General features: G+C 49.6%; 1 pseudogene; it reads left to right on the top strand.

Annotated features, from left to right (window-relative positions):
• Nucleotides 1-212: 212 nt before the first annotated feature.
• On the top strand, nucleotides 213-876 carry LOC115830649 (annotated as a pseudogene).
• Nucleotides 877-17070: the final 16194 nt, after the last annotated feature.

Here is a 17070-nt window from a genome sequence, read left to right as displayed (position 1 = left end):
AGCTGGGCCGAGGCGGAAGGCAGGCATACCTTGGAGAATGTCTGTGAATTTTCAAAAAGCTCAGCAGGTGGCTATTCCAACTGCACCTGCTGCTACAGATGTGATATATTTTCCGGACCAAATCAACATGACCCCTGGGCACCCTAGGGTGAGCCATTGGCCTGGAAAATGCTTTTCTCCCTATAATCATTCACAAGGATGGGGTGCTGGACATGTGGGGGCCCCCTGCCCAGGCTATCCTCATCCATGTCCTCGGCAGCACCTTCAGGCAGGAAGAGCGGGAGTGAGACATAGGACTCTCCTCCAGGTTCAAGACCACGACCAGCCCAGCCCGTGGCAAGTGCAGGTTAACCCGGGCAGTAGCAGTCGCCCGAGGAATCAGTGCCAGAACTCTGTTCAAGGGAAGCTCCTCATCATGGATGAATCAGGCTGTTTGTGAGAGGAGGGATTTGCTGGTGCAGGGCTGTAACGTCCACATCCCCAGTGTGAAGCAGTGCTGCTGTGATGGCTGCTGGCCATGTCTCTTGCTGCCTGCAGCCCAGCCAGGAGCTTCTCCTGGAGCATCGTGGTGTTCCAGAACCTCTTCATGGCAGTCGAAGTATCAGTATTTGAGTCATGTCCGGCCAAATGCAGGACCTCATCCCAGGGCCTCATCCCACCGACTGGGACCCCAACGCAAAAAATTGCTATGGGAGAAAGCCCCCCGAGCTCTTCCCGGCATGGCGGGTGCAGCAGATGCTCTCCAGCTTGGGTGAGGAGCTCGTCTCCTGGGGCCCAGCTGCAGCACTCAGGCCAGCCCATGGGAAGAAGACGAAGGCAGCGCAGGGAAACCTTGGCTTTGACCACCAATCGTGTTGTCATCTTTGGCCTCTGTGAAGCAGCTTGGAACTCCAGCTGGTCCCATCGGGGAGGAGAAAACCACAGCGAGGCTCCGGCAGTGCTGGTTCTTGGAGGACTGGACGCTGGGACCTGCACAGGGACCTGTGACTCATGTTTGTCGGGGGCCAGGTGTCACTTGCCAGTTTTTGATCCAGGACCTTCATTGTAAAATTATTTATTGGAATCCTTTGGAGTAGTGGGAAATTATAATGTTTTATGTAGGAGAATGCCTTGTCATTCTAGCTGAAAATGTTCAAGGAAAGTATTTTTGTTGTTCTTGTGTTTCTCAAGTTTCATGAGTTAAATCATCCCCTCTCATCCCAGATAAAATGTTTCGTTTTTTTTTTTTTTTTTTTTTTTTTTTGAGATGGAGTTTCACTCTTGTTGCCCAGGCTGGAGGGCAATGGCGCGTTCTCGGCTCACCACAACCTCTGCCTCCCAGGTTCAAGTGATTCTCCTGCTCAGCCTTCCAAGTAGCTAGGGACTATAGGCATGCGCCACCATGCCCAGCTAATTTTGTATTTTTAGTAGAGATGGAGTTTCCCCATGTTAGTCAGGCTGGCCTTGAACTCTTGACCTCAGGTGATCCACCTGCCTTGGCCTCCCAAAGTGTGGATTTAGGCGTGAGCCACTGCGCCCAGCCTCTTTTGTCTTGTAGTAGGTGAAAACATAATAATTTGCAAGGATAACCAGAGACAAGTTTACTTTTACATAATAGGGCTGACAAAACACCCTCACATTCTTGTCTCACTGCTGGGTCAGTGCTACCCACTCTCTGAGGTAATCTAATCCAGCCATCTTTATTGTCTTGACCCCCACAAGCATGAACTGATACACTGTATTAGTGAATTTATCCTGATTGGACTAAATGAACACAGAGTTAGCAAATACCCTTGGATGCCTGAGTAAGAAATGACATTTTCATGCAAACCATAAAATTCAGGGTCCTACAATGTCAGTGAAGTTTCTAGGAATCCAATAGCCTGGGGCATGTTAGAATATTGCCTAAAAAGAGGAAATATACACAGGCACCAGTGGCCTGTACAATCCCAGCTACTCAAAAGGCTGAGGTGAGAGAATTGCTTGAGCCCAGGAGTTCTAGGCTGCAATGAGCGATGATCATTGCCACTGCCAGAGTGGTGACACAGTGAGACGCCGTCTCTAAAAAAAAAATTTTAAGATGAAAGACACATTGTGGCCGGCGCGCCGGTGGCTCCCGCCTGTAATCCCAGCACTTTGGGAGGCCGAGGCGGTGGATCACGAGGTCAGGAGATCGAGACCATCCTGGCCAACATGGTGAAAACCCCCGTCTCTACTAAAAATACAAAAAATTAGCCGGGCGTGGTGGCGGGCGCCTGTAGTCCCAGCTACTCAGGAGGCTGAGGCAGGAGAATGGCGTGAACCCAGGAGGCGGAGGCTTGCAGTGAGCTGAGATCACCCACTGCACTCCAGGCTGGGTGACAGAGCGAGACTCCGTCTCAAAAAAAAAAAAAAAAAAGAAAGAACACATTGTGTACCTGCCACTATAAACCAGGCATATCTGCAGGCCTATGTGCTTTTTCAAAGGCAACACTGGAGCCCTGCAACCCATTCACTAAATAGTTCATGGTCTGCTGGCTTTCAGTTGGCCCCTGGGCAAGAAAAAGGCTCTGCAGTAAGACCAGCGATTCAATGCCACCTGCTTCACCACTTGAGCCTTTATGACTCAATAGATCAGTGACACTCAGATTGTCAGTTGCACATATGAATACTGTTTGAAGCTTCTGGAGAACCCAGTAAGAAAATCACAGCACAGAACCCTAGATTTTTTTTTTTTTTTTTTTTGAGATGGAGTCTTGCTCTGTAGCCCAGGCTGGAGTGCAGTGGCGAAATCTCGGCTCAGTGAAAGCTACTCCTTCCGGGTTCACGCCATTCTCCCGCCTCAGCCTCCCGAGTAGCTAGGACTACAGGCGCCCACCACCACGCCCGGCTATTTTTTGTATTTTCAGTAGAGACGGGGTTTCACCATGTTAGCCAGGATGGTTCGATCTCCTGACCTCGTGATCCACCCGCCTTGGCCTCCCAAAGTGCTGGGATTACAGGCATGAGCCACCGTGCCTGGCCAACCTAGAGTTTTAGAGCAAAGTCATGCCCTCGTCTGCATAAAACTTTTTTTTTTTAGACAGGGTCCTATTCTGTCGCCCAGGCTGGAGGGCAGTGGTGCGATCACAGCTCACTGCAGCCTTGACCTCCCAAGGCTCAAGCAGTCCTCTTGTCTCAGCCTCCCAAGTGGCTAAGACTAAAAGTGTGCACCACCACACCCAGCTATTTTTTTTTTAATTTTTTTAATAGAGACACTGTCTCACTGTGTTGCCCAGGCTGGTCTGAAACTCCTGGCTCAGCAATCCTCCTGCCTCAGCTTCCCAAAGTGCTGGGATTACAGGCGTGAGCCTAAGCTATTCTTCTTTTGAGAGAAAAAAACTCTGGTTTGCTTATGGGGCCCTGGCGAGCACTGATGCGTAACCACAAGACTCCCAATAATGCCACCATTTGGGGTAGTCATCATGAAACCGATAGTACCAGACCCACCAAGCCATGAGGTTGGGCGTGTGAACCAGCAATTCATCACCGAATGAAGATGAAACATAAGAAACTGGGTTTGCGAAGGTCCTGGCAGCTCAGATGCCTGTGACACGGGTGCTCCTCCATCACCTCCTCCCTCTTGATCCACACCAATGGCATCATGGAAAGCTCCTCATGATCGCCTGACTGACAGGAAAGAAAAGCAGCCCTGCTTCTCAGACGGTCCCTCGTGGTGTATTGAGCTCCAGCCTTAAGTCAGGAGTGTGCCTGGCAATGAGAAGCACTTTGAGCTGTGAATTTTGTTGTCCACTTTGTCGGGACTAAGAGATCCATGGAAGAAAAATATGGACTTTGTTCCTGGCAGTAGTTAATGGTTTGGCTGGATACCAAAAAGAGCAGGCTTGGGAGATCGGTAAGAAGCATATCTGGGAAAGAGGATGTGGGTGGACGGCACAGAATGTGAAGAGGTTGTGCACCTTTGCAAATGTCCACCAGGGTCATGCATTTTGGGGAGAATGTACCAAGAGGGATCATCAGGAGGGCGACGCCATGCACTGTGGATGGCAGTCATACTTTCCAGCCACCTTCACGCTTATCAACGAGCAGCAGCAGAGATGGGGGCTTTGCATGGGCTCTACAACATAGAGCTTCCTCCTCCCAAGGCTGCCACCACTGAACACTGAACCTTCCAGCAGCAGAGATGGACACTGAGCCCCCAGCATGGCTCCACTTCCGGGGGCTCAGCCACCTGCCAGCAGGCTGACCACACTGAACCCTTTCCATCATGAAGGGGCACCGCGTGTCCTCACTGGAGGAATGGATTCTAGATATGAATTTGTTCTTGACTGCAATGATGTTGCCCGTGCCACCATGAGTTTATAAAATATTTATTCCGGCCAGGTGCAGTGGCTCACACCTGTAATCCTAGCACTTTGGGAGGCCAAGGCAGGCGGATCACTTGAGGTAAGGAGTTAGATCAGCCTGGCCAACTGATGAAACCCCATCTCTACTAAAATATAAAAATTAGCCCGGCATGGTGGCAGGCGCCTGTAATCCCAGCTACTTAGGAGGCTGAGGCACAAGAATTGCTTGAACCCGGGAGGCGGAGGTTGCAGTGAGCCAAGATCATGCCATTGTACTCCAGCCTGGGGACAGAGCAAGGCTCTGTCTCAATAAATAAATAAATGAAATATTTATTCCACATCATGGTAACATATACAACATTGATGCTAAGGAACTTATTTTCCAGCTAACTTCTTTCCCATGGAATGCACTGGTCTTACTAGGTATCCTGGCTCAAGAGGAGCTGGCATGATAGAATGGTTTAGTGGCCTTAAGACCTGGTTGCAGTGCCAGTTGGAGATTGTATCCTGAGAATATATCATTGTATCTTATGGGATGCAGTATATGCTTTGAATCAGTGGACTAATTTATGGTGCTGTGGGGGCAAGCTCTATAATGGCCCCGGCTATCCTTGCTCCTTGGTATTCATGCCTTGTGTAGTTCCTTCCCCTTGAGTGTGGGTGGGACCTGTGACTTGCTTCTAACCAAGAAAAACACAGCGAAGGTAATGGGATGTGATGTCCATCATTCCTGTAATTACGTTACATAAGATTGCTACCTGGCTGGGCGTGGTGGCTCACGCCTGTAATCCCAGCACTTTGGGAGGCCGAGGCGGGGCGGATCATGAGGTCAGGAGATCGAGACCATCCTGGCTAACACAGTGAAATCCCGTCTCTACTAAAAATACAAAAAAAGTAGCCGGGCGTGGTGGTGGGCACCTGTAGTCCAGCTGCTCAGGAGGCTGAGACAGGAGAATGTCGTGAACCCAGGAGGCGGAGCTTGCAGTGAGCTGAGATTGGGCCACTGCACTCCAGCCTGGGTGACAGAGCAAGACTCCATCTCAAAAAAATAATAATAAAAAATAAGATTGCTACCTTTGTCTTGATGGCAGACTCTCTCCCCTGCAGGCTTTGATGAATTAAGTGCCATGTTGCAAGATGCTCATGCAGAGGCTCACGTAGCAAAACTGACATCTAGCAAGACATGGGGGCCCCTCAGTCCAACTGCCCACAAGGAACTGAATTTCATCAACAAGCATGGGAGCCTGCAGGCGCATCCTTCCCCAGTCGACCCTTGAGATGAGAATGCAGCCCTGGCTGAAACACCTTGGCATTAGCCTTGTGAGAGGTGCTGAGCCAGAGGATCCACTTAGGCTGTGCCAGGACTCCTGACCCACAGAAACGGCCGGATGATAAGACAGTCATGAAGTTTGTGGTCACTTGTTAAGCAGCAATGGCTCCTGAGGGGCAGACGAAGCAGCAGCAGCCACTGTCATGGCCCCTCCCCACATTGTTGCAAGCCCCTCCCCTCTGGCTGAAGTGACTTCCAGGGATGTAAAGAGCTGGTGCCTTTTTTCCCTCTTAATTTTTCTCTTTTTCTCTTCTTAGGAGCCAAACATGAAAGGCTAGGACATTCAAAACAACTATATATACTGGGGAAATTAGAAAGTGACCATAAATGCCAAAGAAAGACTCAGAAGAGTCCCAAGAAGACCTTATGTTTATACCCCAGCTGAGCCTTGGAAAGCGACAGCCTACAACAGTAGAAAAGAAAAGAAAAACAAAACCCAGCAAACCCTGGGGAAGGAGGCGAGTCTGATTTCCAGAGTTACCACATTATTAGATTCAAATGTCCAGTTTTCAACAGAAGTTCACAAGGCATACAAAGAAACAGGAAAGTACGGCCAATTCAAAGGAAAACAAAATAAATCAACAGAAACTATCTCTGAAAAGCTGGGCACGGTGGCTCACACCTATAATCACAACACTTTGGGAGGCTGAGGCAGGCGGATCACCTGAGGTCAGGAGTTCGAGACCAGCCTGGCCAACACAGTGAAACCCCCGTCTCTACTAAAAATACAAAAATTAGCCAGGTATGGTGGAGGGTGCCTGTAATCTCAGTTACTTGGGAGGTTGAGGCAGGAGAATCACTTGAAACTGAGAGGCAGAGGTTGCAGTGAGCCGAGATCATGCCACTGCACTCCAGCCTGGGAGACAGAGCAAGACTCTGTCTCAAAAAAAAAAAAAAAAAAAAAAAGAAACTTTCCCTAAAAATAACCTTGATGGCATGGCTACTAGACAAAGACTTTAAAACAATTATCTTAAAGAACTCAAGCACTAAAGGAAGACATGGAAGAAGTCAAGAAAATAATGTATGAATGAAATGGAAATATTAACAAAAAGGCCAGGTGCGGTGGCTCACACCTGTAATCCCAGCACCTTGGGAGGCTGAGGCAGGTGGGTCACTTAACCCCAGGAGTTGAAGACCAGCCTGGGCAACATAGCAAAACCCTGTCTCTACAATAAATAAAAACAAAAACAAAAATTAGCCAGGCATGGTGGCACACACCTGCAGTCCCAGCTACTCAGGAGGCTGAGGAGGGAGGATTGCTTAAGCCCAGGAGGTCAAGGTTGCAGTGAGCTGTGACTGTGCCACTGCACTCCAGCCCGGGTGACAGAGTGAGACCCCTGTCTCAAAAAAAAAAAAAAAAAATGAAGAGACTAAGAGACCTGTGGGACACCATCAAACGGGTCAACATATACATTTTAGGTACCTCAGAAAGAGAAGAAAGAGAAAGGGGCAGAGAGAATACAGTCATGCATCACTTAACAACAAAAATATGTTCTGAGAAATACATCCTCGTGTGATTCAACATTCTGTGAACATCGTAGAGAGTACTTACACAAGCCTACATGGCCATAGCTACTGTATACCTAAACTATATGGTATATAACTTATTGCTCCAAGGCTACAAATATGTACAGTATGTTACTGTATTTAATACTTAGGCAATTATAACACAATGGTAAGTATTTGTGTATCTAAGTACATATAAACATAAAAAGTACAGTAAAAATACAGTATTATAATATTTGAGGACCACCAACATATATACAGTTCATTGATGGCCAAAATGTCATTATGCAGCTTATGACTATGTTTGAAGAAATACTGGCTGAAAACTTCCCAAATTTGATGAAAGACATGCATATAAACATCCAAGCAACTCAAGTAACTCCAAGTAAAATGAACTCAAAGAGACCCACACTGAGACACATTATAGTCAAACTTTTGAAACACAAAGTTAGAGAGAATCCTGAAAATAGCAAGAGAGAAGCAACTTGTCACATACAAGGGATCCGCAATAAAATGACAAGCAGATTTTTCATCAGAAACTTGGAGGCCAGAAGGCAGAGGGCCAATATATTTAAAGTGCTAAAAGAAGGGCTGGGTGCAGTGGCTCACGCCTGTAATCCCAGCACTTTGGGGGGTCGAGGTGGGGCAGATCACCTGAGGGTCAGGAGTTTGAGACCAGCCTGGCCAACATGGTGAAACCCTGTCCCTACTAAAAAATACAAAAATTAGCTGGGCCTGGTGGCAGGTGCCTATAATCCCAGCTACTCGGGAGGCTGAGCCAGGAGAATCACTTGAACCTGGGAGGCAGAGGTTGTGGTGGGCCAAGATTGTGACATTGCACTCCAGCCTGGGGCAACAGAGCAAGGCTGTCTCTCAAAAATTAAATAAAAAAATAAAAATAAATAAAGTGCTGAAAGAAAAAAAAAAACCAGCAAAAAAGAATCCTATATCCAGCAAACTATCCTTCACATGTGAGGAAGAAAATAAGACATTGCCAGATAACAAAAGCTGAAGGAGTTTGTTACCACTAGACCTGCCCTGCAAGGAATGCTCAAGGAGGTCCTGCAGGTTGAAATGAAAGGACGCTAGATGGTAACTCAAAACCGTTAAGAAGAAATAAAGATCTCAATAAAGGTAAACATGTGGGTAACTTCTATGTCTGTTTTCTATAGGATTTAGGATATATAATATATATATATGTATACACACACACACTTTTTTTTTTTGAGATGAAGTCTCGCTCTGTTGCCCAGGCTGGAGTGCAATAGCATGATCTCGGCTCACTGCAACCTCTGCCTCCCAGGTTCAAGTGATTCTCCTGCCAGCCTCCAAGTAGCTGGGATTACAGGCACCTGCCACACACCTGACTAATTTTTGTATTTTAGTAGAGACGGGGTTTCACCATGTTGGCCAGGTTGGTCTTGAACTCCTGACCTCAGGTAATCCATCTATCTTGGCCTCCCAAAGTGCTGGGATTATCAGGCCTGAGCCACCACGCCCAGCCCATATTTTTAAATTATTAGTTTAAAAGCTACTATTACTATAATTTTGGTTTGTAACTCCACTTTTTTTTCCTAGATAATTTAAGATACCAGTGCATTTATAAGAATTATGTTTTAGGGTACACAATGTATAAAGATGTAATTGTGACATCAGCAACTGAAAGGAGTGGAGACAAAGCTGTAAAGGAACAGAGTTTTTTATGTTGTTGAAGTTAAGCTGGTATAAATTCAAATTGGAGAGTTAGAACTTTAGGATGTTAAATGTAAACCCCATAGTAACCACAAAGAAAACCTATAGATATATACCAAAGAATTGAGGAAGAAATTCAAAACATTTCACTACAAAAAATAAACTAAACACAAGAAGACAGTAATTCAGGAAATGAGGGACAAAAAATGTTATATGGCATATATAAAACAAATAGCAAATGACAGAAAGTAGGTCTTTCTTGTCATAATTATTTTTTTTGTTGTTTTTTAGAGGTGGGGTCTTGCCCTGTCACTGTGGCTGGAGTGCAGTGGTGCAATCATAGCTCACTGTAACCTCAAACTCCTGGGTTCAAGTGATCCTCCCATCTCAAGCCTTCCAAGTAGCTAGCACTACAGGCACATGCCACCCATGCCTGGCTAATTTTCTGTAGAATGTGGCCCAGGGCTGGTCTCCAAAATCCAGGCCTCAAGCAACCCTCTCATCTCAGCCTCCCAAAGCACTGAGATTACAGGCATGAACCACTGTGCCCAGCCTCTCTTTATCACTAATTACTTTAAATGTAATGGATTAAACTCTCCAATCAAAAGACAGAGATTGGCAGGATGGATAAAAACCCCTGATCCAAGTATATGCTGTCTACAAAAGATTCACTTTAGATTAAAAAACACAAACATTGAAAATGAAAACAGAAAAAGATATTTCCGTGCAAATTAGAAACCAAAAAGGGAGCAGGAATGACTGTACTAGTATCAGACAAAATAGATTTTTAAATCAAAAAGTTCACAAGGGAGGTCAGGCACGGTGACTCACGCCTGTAATCTCAGCAAATTTGGGGAGGCTGAGGCGGGCAGATCGCCTGAGGTCAGGGGTTCGAGACCAGCCTGACCAAACATGGAAGAAACCTCATCTCTACTAAAAATACAAAATTAGTTGAGTGTGGTGGTGGATGCCTGTAATCCCAGCTACTTGAGAGGCTGAGGCAGGAGAATTGCTTGAAACCCAGGAGGCGGAGGTTGCAGTGAGCCGAGAAACATGCATTGCACTCCAGCCTGGGCAACAAGAGTGAAACTCCACCTCAAAAAAAAAATAAAAAAATAAAATTTTTTTAAAAAGTTCACAAGAGAAAAGAAGGACATTATATATCAAAAAAGTTCAATATAGCAAGAATATATAAATAATATAAATATGTATGTACCTAATGTCTGATCATCAAAATATATGAAGCAGGCCAGGCATGGTAGCTTACACCTGTAATCCCAGCATTTTGAGAGGCTCAGGCAGGGCAGATCACCTAAGGTCAGGAGTTTGAGACCAGCCTGGCCAACATGGTGAAGCCCTGACTCCACAAAAAATACAAAAATTAGCCAGGCGTGGTGGCGGGCACCTATAATCCCAGGTACCAGGAGGTGGAGATTGCAGTGAGCCAAGATCATGCCACTGCACTCCAGCCTGGGCCAACAGAGCGACACTCCATCTCATAAATAAATAACATCGTGAGAGAGTACTCTGAGCAATTATATGCCAACAAATTGAGTGACCTTGATGAAGTGGACAAATTCCTAGAAACACAAAACTTATCAAGACTAAATCATGAAGAAATAGAAAATCTGAATAGACATATAACTAGCAAGGAGATTAAATCAGTAATCAAACATCTCCAAACAAAGCCTGGGCATGGTGGCTCACACCTGTCATCTCCAACACTTTGGGAAACCAAGGCGGGAGGATCACCTGAGCCTAGGAGTTTCAAGAGCAGTCTGGACAACATAGTAAGAACCCATCTCTACAAAAAATTAAAAATTTAGCTAGGCCTGATGACACACACCTGTAGTCCCGGCTACCTTGGGAGGCTGAGATGGGAGGGTGGCTTGAGCTCCAGAAGTCGAAGGCTGCAGTGAGCTGGGATTGCACCACTGTACTCCAGCCTGGGTGACAGACTGTGCCCCTGTCCCCCCCTCAAAAAAAAAACAGAGCAGAGAAACCAAAACCAACATAAACGAAGAAACACTCGACAAACTAGAAGAGAAATTTATTCCGCCTGATACAGAGCATTTAGGAAAAACCAACAGCAAACGCCATCCTCGACGGAAAAAGGCTAAAGAGTTTTTCTCTAAGGTTAAGGAAGAAGGCAAAAAATGCCTGCTCTTGCCACTGTTTCAGCACAGTGCTGGGAGTTCTAGACACAGCAGTTAGGCAAGAAAAAGAAACCCAAGACATCCAATTGGAAAGGAGGAAGTAAAATTATCTCTGTTGCCAATGATACGATTTTATATGTATTAATAGAAAACCCTAAAGATTCCACCAGGGTTCCAGGCACGGTGGGCTCACGCCTTTAAATCCCAGCACTTTGGGAGGCCGAGGTGGAAGGATCGCTTGAGGTCAGGAGTTCAAGACTAGCCTGGGGCAACATAGTGAAGCCTCATCTCTACAAAATAAAAAAAAGAGCCGGGGCCTGGTGCTGTGTGCCTATAGTCCTAGCTACTCGGGAGGCTGAGGTTGGGGGACTGCTTGAACCCAAGAGGTTGAGGCTGCACTGAGCCATGATCACTGCACCGCACTCCATCCTGGGTGACAGAGCAAGACCCTGTCTCAAACAACAACAGTAAGAAATGCATGAATGAGGCTGGGTGCAGTGGCTGAAGCCTGTAATCCCAGCACTTTGGGAGGCCAAGGAGGGCAGATCACCTGAGGTCAGGAATTTGAGACCAGCCTGGGCAACATGATAAAACCCCGTCTCTACTAAAAATACCAAAAATTAGCTGGGGCATGGTGGCACGCACCTGTTATCCCAGCTACTTGGGAGGCTGAGGCAGGGAGAATCGCTTGAACCCGGAGAGGCAGCGGTTGCAATGAGCCAAGATCGCCCCACTGCACTCCATCCTGGGTGACAGAGCGAGACTCCATCTCAAAAAGAAAAAAAAAAAAGGAAATGCACGAATGAGTGAAGTCCTGGCATCTTTCAGGAGCTCTGTGGTGACCTGTCTTTTGCAAGCTCGGGTTGATATTGGGGAAACAGCCAGAGAACTGATTGCCCTAATACCAACTGGGATGTGGGATTCTGGACGAGGTCAGTAGAGTGTTGCAGACCCAGTGAGTATGATCATAGGACACATCAGGCTCTGCCAGCCAGACAGCAGCTGCCACAGTCTCTCACCCAGTTTCCAGATTTGAGTGAAATTCAGGACTCACAGCTGCCAAACTGAAGAGGAGGCTGGACGCCCTAGGGCATGGGGCTCTCCCAATACAAAGCATGCCAACCACTCCCGCCAGTTACGCTCCTACTCTGTCCCCGAAGGGGTCTGTGGCCATTTACCAGGGTTAAGTGTCACCGACATAGAGGGGTACAGAGAGGCTTTTCGAGGACGGGAAACATGGTGTGTAGTGGGACACTGACATTGATGCCAGGACTTTGACAGGATCACCACGCCCCTCTGTTTATAGAAGTCACGGAAGGCACTGTGGCCCGAGTCCATCTCTAATGGGTTCAGTGGGTCTGTAGATTCTGCCCTGTTTATTGGGATACACACTGTGGAACTTCCTCCTTCAGCAAGACAGTGAGCTTGACAGAAGGAGTGCTTTGCTTGAGGAATTGCAGAGGTTAACACCAACATCAGAGACCAGGGAAGCAGGTGTGGTGGTTTCCATCTCCATTAGATTCAGCTGCCTGGCCTTTGCAAAAAAAATTACTAATGACCATGGGTGACGGACTGCAGTAAACTTGAAGAGGCAGCAGGGCCAGTGAGAGCTGCCACACCACGAGTGGTCTTTTTGCCGCAGCAGATCAACATAGCCTCTGTACTTGGTGTGTGACTAGCATCTTGGCAAATTCTCTCTTCTCAATATCCTCGCTCAGGAGGCTCAGCAGCAGTTCATCTTCACCGGCAGACAGCAGCATTCCTTCCAATGCAATCACAACGGGTCCGTAAAAGTGGAAGAGGAGCCAGGCCTGGTGGCTCATGCCTGTAAGCCCAGCTACTGGGAGGCCAAGGCAGGAGGATCGCTTGGGCCTAGGATTTCGAAGACCAACCTGGGCAACATAGCCAGATGCTGTCTCAAAAAAACAAAGAAAAGAAAAAAAAAAGGAGAGATAAAAAGCTGGCTAATGGAAGCAGATGAACGGGTGGCCCAGATGTTAAATTAGGCAGAAAAGAGCTTTAAATAGGTATTGAAGTATATTAAGGAAAATATGAATGAAATGGACACTAATATGGATAATTTTCAAAAAGAAACTAAAATTTATTAAAGTGAATCCAGCGGCCAGGAGTGGTGGCTCATGCCTGTAATCCCAGCACTTTGGGAGGCCGAGACGGGCGGATCACAAGGTCAAGAGATCGAGACCATCCTGGCCAACATGGTGAAACCCTGTCTTACTAAAACACAAAAACTAGCTGGGTGTGGTGGCGGGCGCCCGTAGTCCCAGCTACTCGGGAGGCTGAGGCAAGAGAATTGCCCTAAACCTGGGAGGCGGAGGCTACAGTGAGCCAAGCCCCTGTACACTCCAGCCTGGCAACAGAGCGAAACTCCATCTCAAAAAAAAAAAAAAAAGAAAAGAAAAAGAATCCAATGGTATTCAGAAACTAAAAACTACAATATATGAAACTAATGTTTCTGATCTCACTTATCTGTAAATGGCAGCATTAATTATTCACACGACAAAATCATTTTTTAAATATACACTATAAGGCAGATTGTCGTTTCAGTCACTTCTGAAGCAGGCTTCATGGCCTGGTGTTAAATGTCCTGCCAGATCTACAAAAAGTTTCAGCTTAAAGAACGCACCCAAGACGATGCATTTCCAAGTGCCAATCGTAATTCCACTGAGCAAACGAGGAGGGGACGTACGTCTAAATGCTAAACAAAGATGCATCTCGAGGTGTTCCATCTTATCAGCAAAATCCAGACTGGAAGACTCAAGTCAAACAGCCCAAGTCCTTGAGAAGAAAAATTGTAAAGACAAAAAAAAGATGGAGAAAAACCCATACAGTTACACTGAAAGAGGCCTTGCCGGACGTGGGAGCACACACCTGTAGTCCCAGCTACTCAGGCTGAGGTGGGAGAATCACTTACACCCAGAGTTGGAGGCTGCAGTGAGCTAGAGTTACACCTGGGAATAGCCCTGAACTCCAGCCTGGGCAAGACACCTGACCCCGTCTCAAAAAAAACAAAACAGAACAAAACAAAAACCCAAACCAAAAACAGTGGAAAGGGGAGGCAGAAGTAGAGAGCCAGAGGGAAGGAAACCCGCAGCATGGCTGGCTTTCCTTGATGTCAGCCTGGCGAGGCCGTGCCCGGTGGCCACACTGCAGAGCTGGTAGATGTGGCAGCTGCTACAGTGGCAAGGGGACACAGGCACAGGGACCTCCCCATCTCCTGGGCATCTCAATGGTCCCAGGAGTTCTGGGGGGTGGAGGATAAAGCATCCAGTGAAGGGTCCATAGATCTAGGCTGTGCCAGGACACTGCAGGGCAAAAGATAGATTCTGGCACCTGTGCCTCCGTCCAGCAAGAAAGACCCTGTGCTTGCCAGGCCCCTTAGCACCGTGACAGCAGCACAGGCCATGTTTGGGACCGTCCCCAGTGTGGCCCAGGGCTGCTGGCTAAGGTGGAAGTTGCCAGGCTGCTTGGACCACACTGTCTGGTTGGAGGATCCTGCGTGCAGGAGATAGGGTGGGTGTGTATCCTCTGGCAGGCCCCCCTGTGGAGCCTCCCACAGGTTTCTGGGGCTCTGGGGCTCAGCCACACCTTCCTGGTGGAGGCTATTCTTCTTTTGGAAAAGCAGCTCCTGGGAATGCTACCTTCCCAGGCTGGGTTTCCCAGCTCCACAGTCACACCCATGGGCAGCCCAGCAGCCATCTATTGCGTGGTGGAAAAGGTGTTTGCGGTGTTTGCCGGGCCCAGCCCAGACGACACAGGCGAGTCCCGGGGCCCAAGTGTCTACATCGCATTCGCCCCTTTTGCAGCTCAGATGCCTCCTGGGGAGGGCACCGATGAAGGGGAAAGGCTGGGAAAGGCTCCTACACCAACTCCAGCCTGACCTCCCCACACACTGTAGTCCCATGCAGGGAGGTCCTGGGGGGCAGCAGCAAGGGACAGCCCCCGGGGGCACCTGATCACCCACTTCCTGTGGGTGGGAAGAGTCACTCAAGCGCTATGTATCACTGACTCCGGACACCAGTGAGGGCTGGGCTGGCTCTCCAGGGCCTGAAGTGAACAAGCCCTGGAGATGCGGACAGCTGGGAAAGGCTGGGGGGGGGGTCTGTGAGGAGCAGGGAACACCAAGCTCAAGGAGAGGCTCTGCATCCTGTGGGGACGCCCCTAGAGAGAGTCGGCCGCAGCGAGGGCACAGACAGGCACGTGGACATCATGACTGCACCATGGACGTCAGCCAGCAGGCCCCGGGGCAGAGTGGCATGGGGGCAGAATGGTGGCTACGCCAACGGCATGAGCTCATTTTCCAAGACTGATCTAGAGCAGCTCCCACCCACGCAGAACAAGCCCTCTTTACAGATCACCAGACGTGGGGAGAGCAGGCCTGCAGGCCGAGAGGAGGAGGCTGGGGAAGGCGTGCTCTGTCTGGATGGACTTCCTGGAATAGCCTCCGAGTGCAAAAATAGCGTGTCCATGTGATGGCGACCAGGTGTCCCCGCGGCACAGAAAGCGCTGAGTCAGCGGCATGGACTCCTCCGAAGGCACGTGAGCTGGGTGGCCACGGCTGTGGGCTGCAGCCTTGCACGTCCCCAAAACTAAGTGCCTAGCTCTGAGCCTACCGTCTGGAGGCAGAGCAGTTTCACTTGACACTTGCTGCTCTGAAGGGCACACAGTCTGTTCTGGCTGAAATAGACTTCCTAGCAGATGTGTAGAATCCCCCCTGCCAACCCCACCTGTGCAGTCCTAGCACCGCCGGCAGCCCTGCTTCTGAGCTGGAAACCCACTTTGTAGCAAAAAGAGGCACCATGGCAGGGGTCACGGGGCTCCCTGTGTCTTGGTGTCACTTTCTCCAGGTGCAGGCTCCTGATGGGAAGGCCTGAGGGTCAGTGTGGCCAAGATGCAGCTCCTGGCTCTGTGGCCTGCAGTTTGAGTTTCCCTCGACAAGATGGAGCTCCCAGGTCCTGTCTGCCCCACACCCCGCAGTGCGGCTGAGGCCCCAAGACGCCTAGCCAGTGAGGCGGGGCTGTCCTGGAGGAAGGCTAGGAGTCCACCTCAAACTACAGAAAGCAAAATGGGGGCATCCCTGCCTTTCCATGACACTGAGAGCAGAAGAGCGGCCTCTTGGTTTCCCACCAGGAGCCTACATCTGCAGAAAGTGACACCCAGACACAGAAATGATAGGAGACGGTCCCAGGCAGAGCCTCGGTGCTGGCCTTCAGTGACAGAAGGGACATCTTCCCCAGATTTTCCTAGGGCCTGGCCTTGTGTTCCCTGCTTCCTCTCATAGCTGCCTCTTGCCAAGGCCAAATCCCCAGCTACTGGACACGCTCCACCACTTACATACCACGGGGCCTTCCGCGGCGGTGCTCCCGCACACCTGAGGCTCTTATCAAACAACTGCCACTACTTCCGTCCTCAGGACGGGGTCAGGCTCCTTATCCTGACACCTGGGGCGGGGTGGCGGGGTACACAGGCGATCAGGCGATGGGCGGTGCCGGGCCTGGGCTGGGGGGACAGCTGGTTGCTGGTGCCAGGCCTGCATCTGGAGGCTTCGGAAGCATCGCCCAGGCCCAGCAGGGGCACACCAGGGTCAGACCTGATGTGGGCCGAGAGGCCCGTCGGCTCCGTGGAGAGGAGCCCAGGGAAGAGCAGGCAGAACCGTGGGTGAGGCAGGCCAGCGGCACCAGCGCAGAAGCAGGAGGGTGGGCAGCGGCGAGGACACAATGAGCAGTGAGGGAGGCAGCGGGTGCGTGGAGACCGACGACGAGTTCGCGTTGGGAGGCGCTGCTGAGCCTCAGGGCGGTACCGGGCCCGGAAGAAGGTTTGAGCGGCCGACCCCGGTCGGGAGCAGCGCAGGGTCGGAGCTGCAGAGCCTGAGAAGGCGATCCGGGCCCAAGGCGACGCGCAGGGCCCCGTTTCCTGCCACCAGAGAGCGGCGCGCGCGGGGCGGGCACGACGCGGCGGCCCCGGGTTGGAGGCGGCCCCGACCCCCGCGAGGGCGAGTGGCGCAGGGCAGGGTCTTCCCGAGAGGCCACGCACCCGGGCGGCGGGCAAGTGGAGCACCCGGAGG

Source organism: Nomascus leucogenys, chromosome 16, assembly GCF_006542625.1.
Source record: "Nomascus leucogenys isolate Asia chromosome 16, Asia_NLE_v1, whole genome shotgun sequence".
NCBI classification, from domain to species: domain Eukaryota; kingdom Metazoa; phylum Chordata; class Mammalia; order Primates; family Hylobatidae; genus Nomascus; species Nomascus leucogenys.
This window is presented reverse-complemented; position numbering and strand designations above follow the sequence as displayed.